This window comes from Globicephala melas, chromosome 17 (assembly GCF_963455315.2).
Source record: "Globicephala melas chromosome 17, mGloMel1.2, whole genome shotgun sequence".
Lineage (NCBI taxonomy): Eukaryota > Metazoa > Chordata > Mammalia > Artiodactyla > Delphinidae > Globicephala > Globicephala melas.
In genome coordinates, this window is record NC_083330.1 from 60,176,623 (window position 1) to 60,196,438 (window position 19,816).

A 19,816-nucleotide genomic window follows, 5' to 3' on the forward strand; every position below is an offset into this window, starting at 1 on the left:
TGCTGAATGAATAGAATTGCTCCCATTCCACAGACCAGTAAATAAAGTCAGGACCTAAACCCAGTCAATAGTTCATCTTAGCTGCACACTAGAATCACCTGGAGAATGTGTAAAATCACTCTTACCTGGCCAACCAGGAGAGATCCCAAGTTAATTGGTTCTCAGAGAGCCCAGGCATCTGGTACTTCTAATGATTAGCCAGAATTAAGAACCACTGAGTAAGGCAATCACAATCTCCAAAACCTTGTGACACTCTGGTTATGGGCCTCCCCAGGTTCTAACGGCAACGACTACTGCTGGACTGTCAAAGGGCTCGCGCTCGTGGTACGCTCCGTGAATCTTGGTTATTTTGTCTCAGTCCACCTCCAATCGCCCTGTTTCCACAACAGCCCACTATTTGCCTGGGGGTAATGCCCTCCCCCTCATATCATTCCTTATGGTTCAGGTGGGATTTTGCCAATTCCTGAGCATAAGCACAGGCACTGGTCCTAAACCCATCAGCACTTTCCATTATCCCTATCACATGACCTATGCTGTCCAGTCAGAGAGACCTCTGCACTTGTGTGGGAAAAGATGGGTCCCCAGGAGGCTATGAGGCGGGAACTGCTATGCAGTCCTGACCTCTCAAGATGAAAGCCTGCCTGTGAATAGGGCTAACACAGCAGCAGAGGAGCCAACAGAAAGAAATGGAGTTCAGGTGACACAACTAGAGACCTAACCCTGGGAAAGGTTTCATCTATAGAGATCTACACCCAGGCTTCTTAGTCGGGTGAGCCAACATATAGCCTCTTCGTACTCAAGACTGGCTGAGTTGAGTTGGGTTTTCCGAGATTGCAATTCATATCGTGTGTGTCATGTCAAACAAACACCTAGCCTCATGACTAGAAGGGTCTTCAGATATCAGTGGAGTGGTTTTCTAACTTTGTGTGTTGGGTGAGGAATTTGGATTTTATCCTGAGTTCAGCAGGATGCTCCTCAAGGGTTTTAAGCCAGCAAACTGGTGTTTCAAGATTTTTCTAAAAAAATTATACCGTTTCTGTATGCAATACATTTGGAAGGCTCAAAACTGGGGTCAAGAAAGTTAGACGACAGGCTCTTGGGCTCTCCTGGTGAGAAGAGATGAAGACCTAAGGTAGGACAAACGTAGTGAAAATGAGAGGACATGGGTTTGTAAATCATTCAGATCAGGGGTTGACTAGATTTTTCTATCAGGGGCCAGATAGTAAGTATTTGCAGCTTTGCGAACCAGTGTTGCAACTGCCCAACACGGCCACTGGAGTACAAAAGCAGCAATAAATACATAAACTAATGAGCATAACTCTGTCCTAATAAAAGTTTATTTAAGGAAATGGATGGCCGTTTGCCAAACCCTGACTTAGACGGTAAAAAGGGTCAAACTCAGTAATTGACTGGATGTGAGGAAGGAGGGAAAGGAAGAGTCAAAGCACTGCAGCTACTGGGTTTGAGGATCTTTATGTTCTTCGTGTTTGGCCCCAGAATCATAAATTCATTGAGTCGTTGAGTGTCAGAGGATAGAAACTCATTAAAATTATACAGTTTAACCACCTCATTTTAGTGGTTATGATATTGAGGGCAGGTGCCTCTGATGTAGCAGCTAGTTAGCAGTGCAGGCAGGACCAGAATTTCTAACTGGTTTCAGTCATGCCTCAACTGTACTGCACTCCTCTCTTCTGTGCCTCTAGATAAAAAAATTTCCCTCTCTGCCTTAAGACCACCATGTTATATGTAATAAAAATTATCATCTAGTTAATAAGTAATACTAGACATCTATGATATGTCCCAGGTCCACTGAGAGACTGTCTCCCCTCTAGAAACCTTAAAATCTTTTCTTTGTTATACATTTTCCCCAAGCCATTTTTATGCTTCTGATTTTTTTTTAGATCTGATATTTTTTTTAAGTGGTTGTTAAACATACGTCATACTGCTGTGCTCTAAGGATTATTCACTTTCTAAGCTGAACAATGTTTTATGTTAAAAGCATATAAAGAATTTATTCAAGCCAAGAACTAAAGCACTGCTTATTCAGCCTCATGACAGGAAAAGAATAAATCACAGACATGCATTATCAGAATATAACCACAGTTGACTCCAATTGAAGACCAAAAAATCCTACTAAAAGCCAAGTAAAATGCCTTATGCCTGCCATGCAAAACCAAAAACCATACAAAGAAAAAGGCTAGAAGAAAATATGCCAAATACTAACAGTGGCTGTCTTTTGAAGTTGGGTCCATGGATAATTTTTTCTTTCTACTTTCCAAAGGGTATACATAATAAGTATGTAATTATTTTAAAAGGTTAATTTGAAAGGTAAGGAAATGTTGCTATGTTGCATTTTTTTAAATTCTTGAATTTCTAATAGTACCTTGCTCTAGGATAGTAACATAATGTGGTAAATTATGCAAAAAATTTTAAAAAGCTTTAGGCTTGCAACAAACTATGCTTTTAGGTCTAAAGAGCTGATAAAGCTTTATAACTGGATAAATTATTTTCTCCTTCATGCCTATTGAATGATTCTTCTTTTAGTATTTCCAGACACCATATTCTCCTATTATCCTATTTTCCTATACAGTTCCCTTTTTTTCTCATCTCCTGACAAACCCAATGTGGTTGGCCAACTGAGTCTAATTTCAAGTTTTTCTGAACAATTATCTTTAAACACAATTGCTGGCTTCCCTGGTGGTGCAGTGGTTAAGAATCCGCCAGCCAATGCAGGGGACACGGGTTCGAGCCCTGGTCCGGGAAGATCCCACACGCCGTGGAGCAACTAAGCCCGTGCACCACAGCTACTGAGCCTGCGCTCTAGAGCCCGCGAGCCACAACTACTGAGCCCGCACGCCCCGAGCCTGTGCTCCGCAACAAGAGAAGCCACCGCAGTGAGAAGCACCGCACCGCAACCAAGAGCAGCTCCCACTCGCCGCAACTAGAGAAAGCCCATGCGCAGCAACGAAGACCCAACACAGCCAAAAATAAATAAATAAATAAATAATTTTTAAAAAATATTAAAAAAATAAACACAATTGCCTATTCTCCTTAGGAGCGAGGTCTTGCTCCCTTCTTGCTTCTTTCAGGGACTCTTGATCCTACTGGTGGCTCTCTGAGACCAGGAACACAGATGTCAAAACGAAGGACAAAGGCATTATCAGAGAGCAAGTGGTCATGCCAATAGGTGAGTCCTTTTGGTTCAACAGTTGGCTCTTCATAAAGGCCAGCTCAGCATCATCCAGCTCTCCTCAATCTCCACCCCAGTGATGAAGAACTGGTGGGAAGATGCAGAGAGAAAGAGCGGAGAAAAAGCTAGTCAGGATAGAAAGAGGCAGCTGTGGGTGACCTGTGGGGACATCTCTCCACTCTAAGTTCAAAAAGACCCAGTCAGCAGAAAAGAGCAGATGGGAAAGTCTCTAGGAAGCAGTCAGCAGAATGTGTGCTTAAATCAAGTTCCAAAATGCCGCCATCTCAACACACAAGTATCAGCAAGGTCCTAAGAGGAGCAGCTCTGTTAACCCAGCCAGCACTTTTCCACTTGCCCTTTTTCAGGCCAATTTATGGTTGGTGCCACTTCAACACCAACTCCTGATCTCAAATATAAAATATACTCTTGCCCCAAGAAGTTCCGTAAACAGGAAACCCTCTCTTTTGGGGTTGAATCTATGTTGGTTTGCGTGATTGCCTTGGTCAAATCTGAAGACTACACATGCACTACAACACTAGGATGAAAGTTAGAACATATAGGCTTTTTCCTACATCCTATCATACATTGTTCTAAAAGCCTGATGTGCTGAGCGAAATATGAATTCATCCAACAATTGTTTTCTGAGCACCTACTTTGCACCAGGTATTTTTCCAGGTGCTCAAATACATCCATGAAAAAACAAAGATGACAACCGTAGTGGAGGGAAATTTCTGGTTAAAAGAATCCTCTTCAGAGATGGAAATTACTAGAAAATCTACATTTAGATTGCTAACTTTCTTAAAAATAATAAAATATAACCAGACATTGAACCTGATCTGGAAGTTAATGAGTATCAAGGCATATACCCAGCAATCATATATTGGAGTTTGAATATTGGGTCTTCTGAGTAATTAACCAGCCCCCCAAAAAAAAAAAAAAAAAGACTTAAAAATCCTGACATAAGACGACCCACTCCCTTGTCCTAAAAAATATCCAGCCAGTTCATCTTATAATGAAAACCATGAATGACAGGCCTAATTTATACACAGAGAACTTTCTAATTTTTTTTTTAATGTGGGCTATGTGGGCAGAGAGCCTAATATCTACAAACATCTGACAACATCTAACCAAAAAAGACCAGAATGAATAGAAAGAAAAACATCCTGGAAGAAATACAGAGAGTGAGGTAAACCTCTATTGAAAAAATTAAAATGTTAGCACTAACTAATATATTTTCATATTTTATTGAGGATATTACATCCACAAAATAAGATTAGGATGCTGTAGAAACTTCAGGAAGCCAAAAAAATCTCTGGAAAAGTTAAAAATGATAGTAGAAACTGTAAATGCCACAGAAATTTGAAAGATAAAATTAATCTACCAGAAAACAGAACAAAAAGAACAGAGATGAGAAACAGAGAGACTTCAAAAATAAGAACCAGTCCAGGAACTTCATCATCTCAAAAACAGCAGCCAGAGAAATAAAGAACAGAATGAATTGAATAAAAGGAAATCCAACAAATAATTCAAAAAAGTTCTCAGAAATGAATGACATGTTTCCACTTTGAGAAACCACTAAATACACAATGCAATGGAAACACGTAGACTCACACCAAAGCGCATTCTCATGAAATTTCTCAACACTAGGGATAAAAAGATTAAATAATTTCAAGAAAAAAATGCATATTTCATACCAATGATCAAGAATCAGAAGGCTTCAGATTTCTCAAAACTGGAAACTAGAAGATATTAGAGCCTTCAAAATTGTGAGGAGGGCTTCCCTGGTGGCGCAGTGGTTGAGAGTCTGCCTGCCGATGCAGGGGACACGGGTTCGAGCCCTGGTCCGGGAAGATCCCACACGCCGTGGAGCAACTAAGCCCGTGAGCCACAACTACTGAGCCTGTGCTCTAGAGCCCGTGAGCCACAACTACTGAGCCCGCGCGCCTCGAGCCTGTGCTCTGCAACAAGAGAAGCCACCGCAGTGAGAAGTACGCGCACCGCAACGAAGAGCAGCCCCTACTCGCCGCAACTAGAGAAAGCCCGCGCGCAGCAACGAAGACCCAACACAGCCAAAAATAAATTAATTAATTTAAAAAAATATTTAAAAAATAGCTGATTCACTTTGCTGTACAGCAGAAACACAACATTGTAAAGCAACTATACTCCAGTAAAAATAAAAAAAGATTAAAGAGTAAGAAATACAGCTTTAAGTATATTACTTAAAGTTATAAAAGTTAACCAATAAAAAGGAAAAAAAAAGAATAAAAATGGCTGAACTGCTTCCACTGTATAAGAAGAAGAAAACATCAATGAAACATTAGGGAATAACTAGACAGACTAACATTAGGGAATAACTAGACAGACCAAACTAAAACTCCAGAAGAAAAGGATGGGTAGAAAACTTTGTTAAAGGAACATACTGAAATTTACAAGTATAAAATGCCTTGGCAATAATCAAATAAAAGTAGTGCACATGAATCAATAAACTGTAATAGAAGTTGATGGGCATAACTAAAGAAACTTTTACAAGTGTGAGTTCTACAATTAACTTGGATCCTGTCCTCATCTTGCACAGACCTCTCATGCCATCTAATACACATACACATTTCATTATAAAAGGGAAGTGTTTTCTATGGCTCTGACCTTGACAATGACCATCAACAAGTTACAGGAACAGAGCTGATAGAATGTGATGATACCTTGTGAAACATGGGCAGAGTTATGTATTTGTTGCCCTCGCAAGGGCTCCCATCATCGCCCTCATTAGTGCTGTATCTAAAGAGAATGAGATTGATCACTGTGCTTACATTTTTTTAAGAAGGAGGAGGGAGAATAAAATGCATTAATATTTTATCAAGAATTAAACAGCGGGCTTCCCTGGTGGTACAGTGGTTGAGAGTCCGCCTGCCGATGCAGGGGACATGGGTTCGTGCCCCGGTCCGGGAGGATCCCACGTGCCACGGGGCGGCTGGGCCTGTGAGCCATGGCCACTGAGCCCGCGCGTCTGGACCCTGTGCTCCGCAAAGGGAGAGGCCACAGCGGTGAGAGGCCCGTGTACCGAAAAAATAAATAAATAAATAAAGAGCAACCCCAACTGCTAGTATTAGCAAGTGCCTAATAAATGTTGGCTACTGTTATTCTTAGTTTCTTATTTCTGTGCTTATGATTTTTTTTCTTTCTATGGTAAATAGGAAGAATTTTCATACCTGAAAAAAGTTTTTAAATATTACTTTAATGTAACTATTTAGAAGATAGAGGATCAACAAAATACTGGGAGAGAAAAAGAGGAACTTATCACTGGAGCCAGAGATTAGGTGCCTCCAGAGAACTACGTGACCTCAGGCCCCATTCTGGCTGCCTTCATCCATAACTGAAGAAAAATTCTGGATTCCTTTTAGATCATCCCACTTCAAATCAGGCGCTGCGCCACGCCTTCCAAATCATGGCAGCAATGACAGAAGCCATAATGAAAAAGACTTGAGACACCAAGCTCTAAATCTAAACTCTGCCGCTAATGAGTTGTGACCCTGGGTAAGGGAGCCTTCACATCCTTATTTATGAAATGGGAACAAAAGCGCCTGTTCCAGCTGCCAACGGGTCAGCTGTGGCTCAAATGAGAAGCTGTACTTTGGAAGGCACGGGGTGCTGTGTCAAGCCAGGGCAGTATGATTACGATGATGATGGCCTTGGGGTGAGCCCCAGCAAACGCACGGGTGCCAAAGCTATCAGCTATTGAGTTTCAATTAAGAAACCCTGGCCAGGCAAAGCAGTCAGAGGGAGGCAGGAGCTTCATGGGGTTGTAGAGAGGCACTTAGCAAGCAATAGAATGAACATCAGCAAGGGAAAATCACTCTCCCTTACCATTACAGTCAGGGACAATGGGCTCAGCACCCTGGAAACCTAAATCTTATGGCCTTTAAAAGCAGAAAGGGGGCAGGAGATAGAAGGAAATGGAGATGATGTTCCCGTCTTGGCAAAACTGTGAAATTGGCCAAATTTATTTTCAGCATCTTTTCACCTTTCCTTTCTGACATCACTCCTACTTGCTGTTATTTTCCTGAAACCCCACACCCTGGCTGTAGGATCAGAGAGCCCTTGTGGTACCTGCTGGCTGGCCTATGCACCCAACCCCTGCTCCACAAGCAAGCAACCCCCCCCCCCCCCCGCCAAGGCCTAAACTCTCCAGAAGAGGACTCATGTTCCGAAAATTATACCCTCCCAACATTTGAGAATTAGGAGTCCTCTGATTCCATCCCTGTCCTACCTGGAGTTAGTTATTACAAAATAAACTCACATACAAGAAATTGTCAGTGACCCACATGTTCTTATAGATTATCCTTTAAAAATTTTTATCAATATAACTGACATAACAGTATATTAGTAGGCGACTGTTTAAGAGTCTCACTTTTAAAGAAAATTCTGAAGATGGTAATGTCTTCATCCAGTATTCCCCAAAGTGTCCTAACTAGGAAACTGGATGAACATCTTTTGGTTTTAATCAGATTCCAGCTTTACCATGTACTAGTTGAGTGAGTTAACATCTCTGTGCCCGTTTTGTTATTTGTAAATAGGGATGATAATGGTACCTACCTCACAGGATTCATGTGAAGTTTAATGAGTTAATATATGATAAGTAGTTATACTATGTGATAGGCACTGTTCTAGGTATTAATTTTTTTAATAGTCATGTTTTTATTTTAAAGTTACAACACTCCTATCTGTATCACCCACCCTTTCCAGAAAGAACACCTTCTCCAAGAGATAATACCTCTAAACTCCAGATGGCCCTCGCTCTAACAGTTCTCTCTTTTATCCTTTGTATCTTCAAAATCTCCCTCTCTACTGGGTCAATGTACACACAGTCTAGAAACACTCTCAAATATTTCATAGCTTAAAAAATAAAGGCTTTCTTTGAACTGCTTCCCATCTAGGTTAGACCCCTTGTCTTCATTCTTCCAGTTTATCACCACATTTACAGTTCCTTTGACCTTGATCTCTCCTTGCCATAACTATTTCTCCCTTCTTTCCCCTTCCATACATTTTCTTTCCATTTCTATACATTTGCATCAAGAGTTGCTTCCTTGACACCCTTGAAGTATTACGATGTGGATTTGCCTTCCCATTTCATCCGAATGCCAACCCCCTGGGCACTTCCCAGCACACGTCTTGCTGGCTGTCCTAGTGCATCACGTGATGCTGAGACGCTCCACTCTGAAATGGTTCCCCTACCTCCACTGGCTGCTTCTTCCCACCTCCTTCAGCCTCTTCTTCCTCATCCCATCCCTTAACACTGCAGGTGCCTGGTGGTCACGCTCTTCTCACAGGAGATCTCCCTCTCTCGCCCACCTATTCTCTTGCCTTAGATAAGTATATAGAAGGATGTGAGAAGCACAACATGTGAACATGTGGAAGAAAGGCCTTCGAGGTAGGAAGACCAGCATAAACCACATGGGAGGGATTCAAGGTGTCCTGTGAGCCAGCAGACAGCTGATCGCTGGGCCCCTTAAATATTAGGGAAGTTTCCTAAGGGAAAAGGGGTGGGAGATCAGCCTGGAGCAGGAAGGCTGTGGCACTCTGGGAAGGTCCCTGACTGCTTTAGAGTTTGAGCTAGATTTTATTGGCAGTGGAGCACCCCTGAAGGGTTGGGAGCAATTACATGGCTGCCACACCCTATAACTACACGATCTCAAATCCTATGTTTTCTCCCCTATGAAATATTTCTCACATCTGCTCTTCTGTTCCTTTCTTTTCTGTTACCTTATTACCACTTCAGCTTGTTTTTTCAGTTTCTTCAGGCTGCGATCAAACTTTCTATAGCAGTTAAATGTTTAAAAAAAAAAAAAAACCCTATAAGAACTGCTCATGGGGAGTTCAGGGCAGTGGGTGGGCCATTGCTGTGGGCATGGTGGCTCCCCTGATTGAGAGCAGGGCCCTCTACACTGCCCTCCTTGCCCATGTCCATACCGTTTTTACGTTTTCGCAACCCGAGCCTTGAATTTGAAGCAACTGTAAGCCCCATGAGGGGAAGGTTTGTGGCCTTACATTCTTTTATATCACTCGGTGGATCCCGTTCACAGAGCTGAGCTTGTCACAAGTGCATGATGAATATTTGTTATTCAAATAAAATAGAAATGCACACTAATTTGTGCTGGGCACATGAGTGAATGTGGAAAGTCTCATGGGAAAACAACAGCCACAGCAAAACCCCAAAGACCTCGGGCTCCTTACAAAGAGGGAAGCTAAAGTGTAGAGAGCCAAGATCAAGATAAATGCCTTCTCAGGGATTTGATCTAAAAACCTGGAATAGTTTTCCCTATTGTAGAGCCCAAATAAGCAATGTTTTGTTTATTACACTGGTTTCTTTTCCCCCCTTCAATTACTAATGTTCCCGATAGACAGCTACTAAACCAGAACCAAACTACCAAATTAATACAAAACCAGATATCAACACAGGACGGTGAAAAAGCATGGACTCTAGAATATGGCAAAGTTGGCAACAAAGCCCTGTCCTACCAGGAATTAGCTGTGCAGCCTTGGAAAAATTATCAATACTTATCTTCTCTGGACCTAAAGTCTCTCAGCTATTGGCTGGGAAAAACCACTTATCCCATTGCATTATGAAAACTAATGTGTGGAGAATGGCCATCAAGTGGCTGGCTCAGAGTAGTCAGTAGTAACTAACAAAAAGATATCAGTTCTCTTGTTTACTCAACAAATAGTTGTGGGCTATGTGCCATAGTTGTAGGCACTAGAGATTTATCAGAATAAAAACGTCAAATGGATGTTCTCATGGAGATCATGATGCTCATCCTTAGTCCCTGGAGAAAAGAATAAAAGCCCCTGTCCCCTTTGCCATGAAAAATACACATAATGTCCATATATATATTGTGCATATAGTTTAAGGAGGTCAAGCATCCCATGAGACCTTCAGTCCCCTCTCGTGATCTTAGATTAAGAATCCTGTCTGCATACTAGCATCTCCAAATATGCTTATTAAGAATGACTGAGGGGCTTCCCTGGGGGTGCAGTGGTTGAGAGTCCACCTGCCGATGCAGGGGACACGGGTTCGTGCCCTGGTCCGGGAAGATCCCACATGCCGCAGAGTGGCTGGGCCCGTGAGCCATGGCCGCTGAGCCTGCGCGTCCGGAGCCTGTGCTCCGCAGCGGGAGAGGCCACAGCAGTGAGAGGCCCGCGTACCGCAACAAAAAAAAAAAAAAAAAAGAATGACTCAGGCCATGTGTTATATTCAAGGCCCCATTTCTGACTTATTAAAAAGTACCATCCAAGTGTCCCAGAAGAATCTTAAAGGAAACACTACGTAAGAAGATCTGTCTTCAGAACACCTGCTTTTCCTAAGCTTATCCACGATATTATAGGACTATAAATCAAACCCTGCTAGAGACTGGCATATATTAGATGCTCGATAAATACCTGTGACTGTAAAATGAAGGACATTCTATTTCCAACCTACAGTAAGTCAGTGCTATACCTACCTAAATTTCCTAGATGACCCTTAACACCAAACTCCAGACAAAATCAAGTGCAAAGTACATCTACTGAAGCCTGGTTAGTATTATACTTTCACATGTAATGCACAGGCACCTTCTCAAACGAAAAACACGAAAACCCTGTATTGATATTTTACAACCTCAAACAGGGTAGCGTAGGGTTAAGGCAACCACGTATCACAGGAATTCTGTAGCTATCCTAAACTCAAATATCCCATCCCACGGTCCCAGAGACCAGTGGGAAATCCTAATGTGTCCATACCCAAATTATACCTCCAAGACCACGTTTTGCATTTGGAAGCAATTCTGTTATCAGGCCCTCTACCCAATTTGCGGCTGAGCAAAATGTGGTCTTTGGGAGCAGTGCTTGGTGTACCTGCAATGTATGAAGGGAGAGCTCCTGACCCAACTCTCAATCAGAATCACACACAGCTGCAAAACAAGCCTGGCCGCTGCCATACTCAACATTTAAATCACTCTAGAGACTGGGTCAACGAACCTTTTCTTAGGCTTCATAAAATGGAGTCCTTGGCTCCTGTGACCACGCCCCTTGGTGGGCGAGACCAATTCCTTCCAGGGACAGGCTAAGTGTTTCCTGCTCCAGTTAAACTCACTTTCCGTGGCCTCTCAAACATGGGCTTCCCTTTTTTGTCTTCATGTTCTTACCCAAATTTCCTCCAAAGGTAAGCCCTCCCTCATCTAGGCTGCTTTCCTTACCTGTTTTGCCACAATAACCAAAAAAAAAAAAATCAATATCCAGAACTTGATGGCAAATCCCTGTTACTGTGCATTGTAAAAGGGAATTTAAACAGCTTTCTTTTGGATGCAACACCAGTGGTATTTCTAGGCTATATCCATCCTTGAAGTCTGGACTAACCTGGAAACCAGGGTGTGTATTTGCCATTGCTATGCTTGCGTGCTCTTCTGTAATATAGCTCAAGGAACCCACTTCTGGAAAACTGTTTCCTTCTAATCCCATCCAACCGCCTGCTTAGTCCCCGTTCTCTTATTCTTGTGAGGTCCTCATTATCAGCAGAGGATTAGTAGAAAAAAAATCCAAATTGAGGAAAATACGTGTGAGACACAGTAACTTTAGAAAAGTTTGACAGTTTCTTATATATTAAAACACACTATGACTCCAAAATTTCACTCCTAGCTATTTATACAAGAGAAATAAGTATGTTCACACAAAAACCTGCATGCAACTGTTGACAGTGATTTCTTCATTATTACCCCAAACTGGAAACAATCCAAATGTATGACTGGTGAATAAACTGTGGTACATCCATCCAATGGAATACTACCCACCAATTAAAAGGACTGAATGATTGATACATGCAACAACATGGATGACTCCCAAATGCATTTCACTAAATGAAAGAACTCAGACTCAGATGACAACATAGGACATGATATCATTTGTATAACCTTCTGGAAAAGGCAAAAGTATAAAGACAATTCAGTGCAGTGTGCGTCAAGGGTTGTGAATAGAGTAAAGGGTAACTAAAGGGCACAAGAAAACTTTTTGGGCTGTAGGAACTGAACTTGATTGTCTTGGTGGTTACAAGACTGAATACATTGTATACATTTGCCAAAACTCAAAGAACTTCAAAAGGTAAATTTTACTGAATGTAAATTATACCTAAATAATCTGATTTTTAAACTTTTTTACAGTACTAATATAGAACATGGAGAAAAATCTTGAAATAGGGACTCAAGTTTCAAAACTTAATAGTGAAACAGTCTGAATGATACTTTATCTTGAAAGGAGAAATGGAGTTTATCTCCCATTTAACCAAACTTATAGTTGTAAATGTGTGTTAATTCTTAGAACAAAAACAAAAAAAAAAATCAATTGTTTGATACATAATTCCTGCAACAAGATTTATGTCAGCAGGACAAAACATTTTTCATTTCATGTTTGACTTTTCACAGCCCATTTATAAAGATCATTTTTTCCCCAAAGTATTATATTTCAGGGCATCACTAAAGACTTCTCCTAATCCTTAGGTGGTCTAATATTTTTCTTTGGTTCCTACCAAAACAGTGTCTTAGGTCGATTTTCTCTTCTTTAATGGTTACCTGGCCTAACTCAGCCAAATCTTAATTGGGTCACAGCTGTGTGATTCCATCAGTTTTCCAATGTCACTTTCATAAGAGTCCATGAATTTTTTTCCTCTTTTGCATGGCCTGAAATTTCTCTTTGCAGTCAATTTACCTACACATTGTATGACTGGGCAATTATCAGACCATCTAAGAGAGCCCAGCCTACCAAACTGTGGGTGTTAAGTGGAAAGTAAATTTTTGGTGGGGAGAGATTATTTAAGTGTCGAGTCTCTAATGAATAAATACACTCATATTATGATCACTTTTACTTTTCGTTGCTACCTCATAACTTCAGGGAATCACATAATGAATACCATTCCTTTCTTAGCAACTACAATTATACCAGACACTGTACTACCACAGGGCCATAAAAATGGCTTAGATGCTTTCTTAAACGTGGCAGGAAGACAAGGAAAGACAGCGGCATCACCATCATCTTGTCCAATATTTGCTTAGTGTTTATTGAGCAACTACCAAACCAGGTCCTAAGAGCTCTGATACTGATTGAACCCTCTCAACACGCCTACGAGGTCATCACTACTAATATCCCCATCTGACAGATGAGCAGAGACGTCTCAGAGCTGCTCAGGCCCACAGCACAAGCCCTTGGCAGGGCTGGGGTTCACACCCAATCTGCCTGCAGAGCTCGTATACTTACAGACGGCACTGTGTGTGCTACAGCTCCCATGGTGGGGCACCAGCAGGCCTGAGGTCACTCTGTACCTATGGCCAATCCACAAACATCCAATCCCTGAAGACGTGGTATTTACTGGACAGAACAGCACCAAACACCTTCTAGAGTATCAAGGGCAGCTGAGAAGCAAAGGAATTGAACTTGCCAGCTGGCTCCTCCCAGCCCCACGTGCCCTTGGAAAAAGGCTGCAGAAAGAAGGCCGTGGGGCGGCCACCCCTGTCACCTGACAAATGCCACCCCTGTGTGCTCTTCCCTCGGGAGGCGAGCTATAAGAGCAGCTTCTTGCACCCACGCGTTAGAAAAATCAGACTAAATATAGCCAAGTTTGCTCTCATGAGCCAGCTCTGAGCTGCTACATCCACATCAGAAAACTGGGGAAGAATCAGTTTGATTTACAGGAGAGCAGCTTTCCTTGCTTGCTCTTGTAGCTACAAAAGGACCATGGGCAAGATCCAGCGGGGCGGCAGGGAGTGCTGGAGGTCTGACCAAGCAGATAATCGAGCCCACAGGGAAAGGAACGTACCAGACGTGAGAGGAGCATCCTCATTAATGTTCCTGCCCATGGAGGGCTAAACAACCACAACACCAGGACCTGGGGGGGAGGGTAGCACACATTCCACATACAGCCCTCTGTTCCACGCCCTTCCCCCATTCCCCACCCATCAGTATTATACTCAACCGCTCACTCAAATGCTATCCCCTTGGTTGGGCCATCCCATCCTGTCCAGATCAGAACCAAATGCTCCATTTGTTCTCCGACCGCCCACATTATGCTGCTTGTACTTTTATTTAGCACTTATATCATGCAGCCTAATCTGAATCTCTGTCTCCAGCCAAGTGGAGGCGGGGGACGGCTAAGCTTCCTTCTTAGTGGCCCCCCCAAATCTAGTAGAGTTCCTTGCACACAGGCAAGGAACTCTCCTGCTTATCAACAGCAAATGCAAAACCTGCCTGAATGCCAGGAAAAGGGAGTTTGCAATTTTCTTCATTAAACGCACAACGTCTGACGCTCAGTCCCCAGAGTTCAGGCACAGGTTTCAGATCCCAGGCTGTCCTTGCTGGGATGTGTCCCACAGCATTACGGATCACAGCTACACCGCCAGAGGTTCTACACCACCTCACCCTTGTTAGCACCAGCCCTAGTTCCTTCTGGCCAAAGAGCACAGCAAGACAGACAAGAAAGAAGGGTGGGTGCAGGGGCGTGGCCAGGTAACAGCAGGATTAGACTGAAGCCCTGTCTGAACCAGTCAGAGGTCACGGAGAAGAGCTGGGAGTGGCAGGAACTCCTGCCACAGCAAGTGCAGAAGCAGGGCTTGGGACCCCACCTCACCCTCACGCACAGTCACTGGACGGAAGTTTTCAGCGAAGCCTTCATGTTCACCACTCTCACGTCCTAAAATAGAGTGATGGATACAAGCTGCTGCCGCAGGACAGTCAGATCTCGTGGGCTAGGGAACAAAATAAATATTAGAAAAAAAGAATAAAAGACCCTTGGTGAAAAGTGAAATGAAAGAGAATCGAGTAGCAGGTAGTTGAACACTAACACCGGGATGCTGCACGGAGCTGAGAGGGAAGCGTGTTGACAGTCGCGCTGCTTTTACAAGCACTCTGCAAGTGAACGCAGCGGGGAGTTCTTCTTGGGGGGCGTGTATAGGGACTACCACAGAAATCAGATGCACTCATTAGCCTACCCATTCATTCATTCAGTCTGCCATTCATTCACTGATTCGTTTAACAAACCTCACACGGAGTCTACCATGGGCCAGGCGTAAGGCACCGTGCCTGCCCTCAGAAAGCACCACCAAGCAGAACTGCACGTAAACCTTGTTCTCAACATGGAAACGCAGTTAGGAAAAACTGGAGGCAGGCTAGTACCAGGAGAGCCACCGTCCTCCTTACTTCCCGAGTCACAGGGGCAATCCAAGAGAATGGCACTGCTGGTCCCTCTCCGCCCTCTATGGGCTCTCCTCTGGCGAGGAGGAGAAGACAAGTGGTGACATGAAAGCCTGTGAAAGGGAACAATGCATCCGGAGTTGGGGGCTCTCTCCCTCTGGGTCCCAGATGCCTGCTGCAGGAGCCCATCTTCTCTCTGCTGTCCAGGCTGCCAGTGTTACAGAGGCAGGTGGTCCTGTGAGGGGTAAACTCGCTGCTGGGGTGCAGTAGTAGCAAACCCACTTTACCATCCGGCCCAAAGTCAGGAAGAATAACCCCTGCACCCTTGTAATCAAGATGATGTCTTTATCCCCCTCTGCGATTGTGACTCAGTTCCGAATGCCAGCAGGGTACAAAGTCATCATTTGCGACTGCTTCTCTTTGCCACGAGGTTCCGAGGTATCTTGTTTTCCCTTTTTTCCCCAGCCGCTGCTATGATTACTTATCCTTACAATATTTTGGTGATGGGAAGTTTCGTTACTCTTTTACAGGAGAAAAACTATAGAACCTGAGCACTGAATGACTAATCAGAGGCCATCTGATGAGTCAGTTTGTTCACTTTGGATGTAAAATGTGGATGCCTTAGCCCAAAGTCATTCAGAGCACATAGCCTACAACTGGAAATCTTTCTGGAGGGTGGTGAATATTGGGACTCGTCTTTCTGCCATGGAAGAGGAGCTATTATTCTATTAGATCTGGAATAGAAACACTACGTACAAAATTTATCCACTCCATTTTCTTATACAGCTGAGGATGAAGCAAGGAGGAGATGAAATGTGGCCCAGGAATAGGAAAAGCCTTCTCTTGCTCTGGGGCATTTATACTTCACTCATGAAACAATTACTGAGGTCCAAATAAGTGCCAGACACCAATCTTGGAATACAGAGGTGAATACGGTACTATGCCTGATGAATCCACAGAGGTGAATACGGTACTATGCCTGATGAATCCACTTTTTTCCTCTCCCTTCAACCCATTAATATTAGAAAACAGTGCCTCAATGAAGACAACTGTCTACGCAATCTGTCCACGGAGAAGGGATTACTCTCGGTTTCTACAGGCTACCTCCTTTCTAGAGGTCCTATTTCTCCAGCTATTTGCAGTAATTTCTTATAATCTTTTTTTAAGACAATGGATGCCAATACAATCCCAATCGGAATGCAGACCATAACGTGGTCTGAGGCTGGAAAGCACAGCTTTAAGCTGCCCATAAATTTAAGGCTTGGGTCACAACCAGATTAGGGAGTAGACATAGGATGCTGTAATTAATTCAAAGAAAGCCTAACCCAGGGTAGCCATAAAATAACTCCAAGCTACAAGTTTAGCAAAATGAATGAGCCCCCTACTTGCTCTTAATACTTTTACAAGTTCAAGCTTACTTAAGAAAACAGGTTACACATTGTAAGAAAAACAAAACAAAAAAAACTTCTAATTTGCTACTAATTACAAAGACTGGCATGAGTAAGTGAAAGTTCAGGATACAAAACAGGTTCCAAACAGTACCGCTTTTTTTTATAGGAGAAGTATGGGAGGGAGTGCAAGTAATATTTACTGAGAATCCATGTCCTAGCCACTCTTAATAAGCCCTTTCCTTTATTTAATCTTCACAACTTTAGTGGGACCTCAACAGTAGTGTGCCCATGTTTTCCAGATGCAGAAACTAAACCTCAGATGTTAAGCAACATGTATTATATGTCCTATTCCATTTCCTCTGGCAATATTCCTTATTCTCTAAATCAGTGTTTCTCAGTGAGCTTGGGGAAACTGGTTGTTCCTTGGTTTTGGGTTGGGAATTTTGTATGAGACAGCCATGCACTATAGGACACTTAGGACATCCTTGGCCCATGGGCATAAAATATCAATACCAGCCCCTGCATATCTCAAACATGCCCTAGGAGGACAATGTCCCTCCTCAGGTGAGAGCCACTGCCTTCAAACCTCTCAAAAGTTCCTTATTTTATGGCATTTGGGCTCCTAAGAAAGCCCCATGCACCCGTATGGAGTCAGTTACAAAAGCTCCATGGATTTATTTCCCATGCATTTCATGGGCATTTATTGAGTACCAGTCATGGGTCAGGTAGCGTACTATTGCCTGGGAGTATAAATTCAAAGAGTACATGGTCCCCACTCCCCAGGGGCTGTAGTCTTAGAGTCTAGTGAGAGACATGAAGTACGGCAAGTGTTAAATGTAAGCACAGGGGCGTCCCTGGTGGTGCAGTGGTTGAGAGTCCGCCTGCCGATGCAGGGGACACGGGCTCGTGCCCCGGTCTGGGAAGATCCCACATGCTGTGGAGCGGCTGGGCCCGTGAGCCATGGCCGCTGAGCCTGTGCGTCCGGAGCCTGTGCTCCGCAACGGGAGAGGCCACACCAGTGAGAGGCCCACGTACCGCAAAAAAAAAAAAAAAAAAAAAATGTAAGCACAGGTGCTGAGGAGACAATGCAGGAGGCACCTCCCACAGACTGGGCAGAGCACTCAGAAGGCAGAGGGAAGGGAGGGTTGAGACAGGTTCCCAGAGGAGCTGAAGTTTTCCCTGAGCCTTGAAAGACCAAACGAGAGTAGCTAGGAAGGGCCAAGTTCAAACCAAGAAAGCTGCCTTTGTAAAGACCAGAGATAGGAATATTTGCAGTCCAAGTTTAAAATATTCCCTTTATTCTTCAAGTTGAGGCCTCATTGTGATTCAAACTCAGGATCTCCTGTTTACTAGACAGGCACTTCAACCAAACAAGTCAATAGAAAATAAAATAAGCTCTCCACAGTCCAGGCATACTTCCTTTCAAAGCCTTTGTTTTCGTAAGGTCTGGCTTCGCTGGTATAATAACCCATCAGACAAGATATATGACTAATTCTACTTCTTCCAGCGAGCAGGAAATTGCTTTCAAGTACATCATGGACTGGCACCCAGTGGGAGTGCCCTTCACTTGAGGACACAGAAGAGTGAGGAAGAGAAGAGATAATGTCATCTGAGGGGTGAGGTAGAGAGGTTCCAGTAGGTCAACAACTTGCCCTTAGCCTCAAGCTCAGAATGAACTTTATCTTGTGTTTTTTTTCATCTAAAGTCTTGTCTCAGTTACCATCAACCGTAACAATGCAAAAAGCCAGATTCTCACCCTATTATTACATTTGCACAGAAAACTCTGTTTATTTGTTTTTTTCAAAGCCATATATATGAGATTTATATAGGTGTATATAGATTTATATATATATATGTATAAACTTAAAAGCCAAATATATAAGAACAGTAAAGGTAGGTAGATAGGTGGATAGAAGTGCCCAGCTTGGGATCTCGGAACCTGAGACAGTTTCCTGAGTTAATGGGTGCTGACCACAAGAGCTGGGTTATTGCCACTTCAAGTTGTTAAGTAATTACAAAGAGAGCAAGAGTCAGATTAGTTCAGTTGCTCTCACCTGGGGTGGGGAGGGGAGGGGGACGCCAGCAAACCCTTGTGGCTCCTTCTTGCTTTCAGCCTCCAAGGAACAGGCTCACTTCCCCTTGGCAAGGAGTCTGCTGCAGCTGGCAGGCATGCCCTCTTTTTCCAACACCAACTTCCCCTCTGACCTGAGCCACACTCAGAAGCCATAATTCTGTAAATGAACTTACACTCCCCTTTAGTCCCATGATCATTTCAATTTATCATTCAGGCACAGTGTGACTGCTCGTTTGACATCACAAACATGTCTGGCCCACATATTTTTCCCCCAGAAACTACCCTCAACAAGAAAGCCAGTCTTCCAAGGTGAGAGCATCTGAAATGAAAACTTGGGATCCCACACAAACCGCCTGTCCCTGCTTTCAACCAGGCAGTTCAAAGGTGGCAACATCATAGAGCCCAAACTGCAAAGCCAAAGGCCAAAATTATAGGAGGAAAGCAGAAGGTGGGCTTCAAAGAAAAGGATTCACCCCAATGTAAGAGGCTGGCTGTCCTTATTCCTGGCTGATTCCATTTCGTTTCTATAAACTTTGCTAACCTCGGGAGGGTTGTATAAAGAGACAGGTGTCGGGACACCTCCACCCTCTGGGTACATCTGCTGCTATCGCTGCTGCGTACACACGACGAGGGGCCCTCGACCCAACAGCAGTCCATGCTTCCCGATGACGCACCTGGCGAGGGTCCTCTCCCATGTGTGGAGGCCAAAGTGAGCATCCTCAACCTCGAGGTCACCGAGCCGGCCCTGGCGGGATGCGGCAGCGAAAACGGCACCTCGGGGCTGAGACCTCCAAGCGCTCTCTCAGGCTTTTCCCCCATATCCAGCACATCATTTCGCATTAGGGACACTCTTCGCCTCCAACCCGAGAGTGCTGCGCATCTACCTGTCTTTCCAAAGTAACTGAATAAAGCACCTACTGGCTCTCCGTGGCTCAGGTGAGTGCCAAGAGGTGTAAGAGG

General features: G+C 43.6%; 2 protein-coding genes across 5 annotated transcripts in view; one reads left to right on the forward strand and one right to left on the reverse strand.

The window, feature by feature from the left end:
- Positions 1-19,816, reverse strand: part of SAMD12 (sterile alpha motif domain containing 12) — a 463,668-nt gene that overhangs the window by 443,586 nt on the left and 266 nt on the right. The window lies entirely within an intron of this gene.
- COLEC10 (collectin subfamily member 10) overlaps positions 19,760-19,816 on the forward strand; it is a 449,524-nt gene continuing 449,467 nt past the window's right edge. Inside the window, exon 1 of the mRNA XM_060287701.2 lies at positions 19,760-19,792. The gene's annotated coding sequence lies outside the window, so the exon portion shown is untranslated. The remainder of the gene's footprint in view (positions 19,793-19,816) is intronic.